The sequence below is a fragment of the Typha angustifolia genome, chromosome 14 (assembly GCF_048772165.1).
Source record: "Typha angustifolia cultivar Huaian chromosome 14, ASM4877216v1, whole genome shotgun sequence".
NCBI lineage: Eukaryota > Viridiplantae > Streptophyta > Magnoliopsida > Poales > Typhaceae > Typha > Typha angustifolia.
The window spans coordinates 6005127-6009551 of record NC_133252.1 but is presented as its reverse complement, the minus strand read 5'-3'; positions in this window follow the sequence as shown (position 1 = coordinate 6009551).

Sequence of the window (4425 nt, the reverse complement as noted above, 5' to 3'; positions counted from 1 at the left end):
TGTTGGTTTTCTTCTATTTGTTTCCTATATCCGGCATATTACTGTTTTGATGAATTGACTGACTGTAGGGTTGCCAACTAATGTAAAAAATTGGTTGGATGTGATTATCTGTCATGCTCGCTTGGCACTTGGGTAAATGTTTTGCAGTTCTCCACAATCCATTGGAATTTGTGGAAGAAAGATGTCAAATTTTTCTGTGCTATGGTTGGTGATGGTTTGGATCTTCTTAGCTGTATCCCTCACTGAGCAACATTAACATCTGCACTTACTGCGGGCAAACTTTTGAGTCTGGGTCAATTGAAACCTTATATAAGAAATAATTGCTTTAGTATGTAATTGGCCTACGAGGCGAAGAAGAATTTTAATCCTAATAGGAAGATAATTTGCCAAAATTCTTTTTTGGTAAAATAAAGTTAATACCACCGAAGTTTAGAAAAGCTTCCAATGAGAACCGTCCCGGAGGGGGATAAATTCCCAGAACATGGGGCAATCAGTACCGTAAATATCTTCCAAGTGTATTAAGATGTATTATAATTGTTCTGTGAATATTTGACAATCGTATCATATTCCAGCTGTCTCTTAAACGTCCTTCAGAAATTCTGTGATTCGTCGTCATGCATGACTAGAACGATGAGAAAGAAAATCGGTACTGAGGTATTTTCGAAGCATATGAAGGGCCTTGATTTTAAAGGAGTAATTCTTTTCTGAGAAAAGATCAGGATGAATTATTCTTTTGTAATAAAATTCATTCTCCTGCAAAACATTCTATTTCATGACAGAAGTTTTCTGTCACGATCTGAGATTGGAATCATGAGTGGCTATGGATCTCAATATGTCTGAGATACACGAAGTTTTATTAACACTTTTTAAGTGTAAAATGGCAAGAACAAATAAACGAGGAATATCTGTTTCATTAAATTTAAACTAATTGAAATGAACGTAAAACAATGTTATGGTTTGAGTCTCTAAACGAAATAAAATTAATATTTAATCTAAAACATAAAATCCAAAATAACGGAAAGGTAAATAGGTAGGTCCTAAGTGGAGGTGGGGTTTGGTGCGTCTCACTCAGTCGTCACGCTGATTATTACTTGAGATAAATAAAAAAAAAGAAATCTATGAGCTAATAATTGTAGCTTACTGAGTGGAATCTATTTGAAAACCAAATAAATTTTAAGATTTTATAGTGTTAAAAAAACTTAAGATCAATGATATACATAACAATTTGCAATAAATATGCTCTTAAATAATAACAATGATAACAATAGAGAGTCATAACTTATAGCATTGTACAGTTTCAACATATTAACATCTTTCTAATATTTATACTGTCATTTATCTTAATGAGTTTATACCCTATGGATCTATATCAATTAGAAATCATCTCGAGATGACGCTCGAGACTTTTTCTCATAGTTGATCTGGTTAGGGTCATTAAGTGATATCACTATGTGATTAACACACATTGTCTTTTCCACTAATTGTTGAGAGAGGTTAGTGTCGCCTAGAAAATTTCTCATTCATCTTAAGACTGTTTCCTAATCCCGCTAGAGTCATCTAAGAAAGTCACCGCAGTGATTTGATATATGACTTTCTCTTGGATATCTAGATCGATTTGAGTTACCACGGAAAATCGCAAGCGATCTATATTAGGACTGTTATCTAAGTCGTACCAATACTAGTTTCAACTTTTTTCTTTTCACTAAATTTTTAATATTTGCAGAAGCTATGGCAATGCACTGAGTATAATGATTAAATGCACACAGAAAATGTAACAATTAAATTTGCACGTAAGGATGAAATAAATAATGTACACATAGTAAATTATATAGTCTGACAAAGATACGAAGTATAATAAAAATAAATATGTGAGTGAATACACTCACTTGAGTTTATGCAAGACAACTGAAATCTTAAATTTAGCTCACATGCTAAAAATCACCACGTTTAATAATAAAAAATAATAAATTTTTTAATTTGAATAATATTAATATTTCTAAAATTTAAAACTAAAAAGAACTAAAATGGGTTAAATTACCCATTGGATTGGCTGGGCTACTACGGGCTCGGTCCACTCCAATAAACTAATCGGGCTGGGCCAAGGCCTAGTCAAAAAAGAAAAGCAATGGACTGGGCTACGGGCTAACCCACAGCCCACCCCATTTAAGTGGTTCGGGTCGAGTCTTTGGATTCGAAATCCTGACCTGAACCCAAACCCGCAATTAATAAGAAAAAGAGTTGGCTCAGGTTAAACCCGAGCCCAACCAAATCCTTCCCCTCTTGTGATCGACGTGAGGAAGAGAAGAATAGAGGGAGAGAGTGTCCGCCGGCAACCACCGTCGGCAACGGTTCAATGACCACACCTTAAGCCCCTCGACTCTCTCCCTCGACGTCGTCGTCCTTATGAGGTGGAGGAGAACCCACTGTAGATGATCGACTCAATAGCCGATGGCGACTGGAGCCATAAGGGCTCCAAAGGCAAACACCCAAGGCACGAGGCCAACGGCAAGAGGCTTCAAGTGGTGGAGAGGCAGCAACCCGAAGCCGCCGGCCAGCGCGACTCACTGGCAAAGCTGAAATCTTACAAATTAGGTATTTTTATTTTAACCTATTAAACTGAAATTAAGATTGAGGGATGGGAGATGGCTTACCAAGGAGTCATGTGGTGGTCTTCGATGGTTTCGGTGAAAATCCGGCAGGCTGATTCCATGGCATGACTCTAACGGTGAGAAAGAAGAAAACGAAGGAGGAGAAGAAGAAAAGGGAGGGGGTTGAGGAAAGAGAGAAAATTAGGGTTTAATTTATAGATTAAAAAAAATCTAAATCTAATTTGATTTGAATTCGGCGAGATCTTCATTGCACCTCATCGCGTGCCGAAGAGGGAGAGGGGAGGGGGTTGCACGTGCACCCTCCTCTCTCAACCCTTTGTTTTTTTTTTGGTTCTCACATTTCCAGCACAAAATTTCCAACATGTCCTTATTCTGCTATGATGTTATGGATAGCAAGGATAAATTGATCCATAGACTGCAACCCGACTGGCCTAAAATGGTGAGTGCTACCATGAGATAAGTCGGGAGAAGATTTAGAAAGAGGAGTAGAATAAGAAGTGCACAGTGTGAGGGTTATGAGTGACCAACCCTAGCCTTCGGAGCTCCCTGTCACTTCATCTGCCATCAATACTCATGATCCTCATGACCCACCTAACCTGAGTGTTGAAGCTAACGGTGCTATTCCGTCATCTATAGGAGCTATTGAATCTAATGATGATTCTTTAAAGGCCTCGGTCTTTGCTTGGACCACATCTACTCTTTTGGGTTCCTCCATGTCCTATGCATCCATCTTACAACAGATTCAAAGGCCACCGTGAACCATGAGATGCGGATATAATTGTGGCCTAAACAAGCCTTTGAAACAAAGCGCCCTTGTTGGCTCCTTAGTGGAACAAATCTAATAGTAGTTGCCTATGAAAACCTTGCTTCGATTTACTTTAGCCTTCGCTTACTTTAGAATAAGGTGAAATAGGCATAACTATGCTAATTTTAATACCAGAAGAAGAAAGTTGATACAACTACGGTTTGATCAAGTTATCTTGGGCATAATAAATTTTGTTTGAAGAATAAAACTTTCTGTTGGGGCACATTTGGACGCCTGCATGCATTCGTAAATATAGAGAACGGGCTTTGCCCATTTGAATGCGCCACAACGAGGATACATTGTGTTTAGGGTTTTCTTTTATTTGTCTTGGTTGTTAGGTTAGCCCCTCTCTCTCTCTCTATCTCTCTCTCTGACTGTGCCCTCTTGCCTATCAAGGATTAATCCACCTCTTTCCCTTCGTCTAGCCTAACGCTTTATCCCACCATCGCTGCCTTTGTCTTCCAAATCCTAGGCATTGTTCCACCATCCACCAACCATGTTCATCTCGCCATCTCCTAGCCATCTATTAGTATTTTTCTCATAACTTTTAATCTACCCATCCAATCTATATGATTCCAGACTCTTGATTTCCAAGGGAACATCCTACTAAAGTTTTAGATTATTTGGATGGCTAGACAGCTTGTAGTTGATCTTGAAAGTTCCATCTTTAGACTGGAACCAAGCTGATTCTAAGTTACGATTACCACTTCCTCAAGGGTAATCATATCAACTTGGTATTAGAGCTAGGCTAAAACTTGGACCACATGTGGAGATGATGACCAGTAGATCTATGGCCTCGAGGCGCGTGATGGAGGAGGACAAATAAGACTTGTCGGCGTGCGGAGAAGGGTAAAGGGTGCTACCCCCAAAACTCCAAAACACACAAGTGATCGATCGAGTCCAAAACCACCCTCAACCACCAAGGCCTTGATGCTAGAATTTATGATGGAGTGGAAATAGGATCAATTAATCCAACGACTCACGACTTGAACCGGCCAATCACCGGAACTC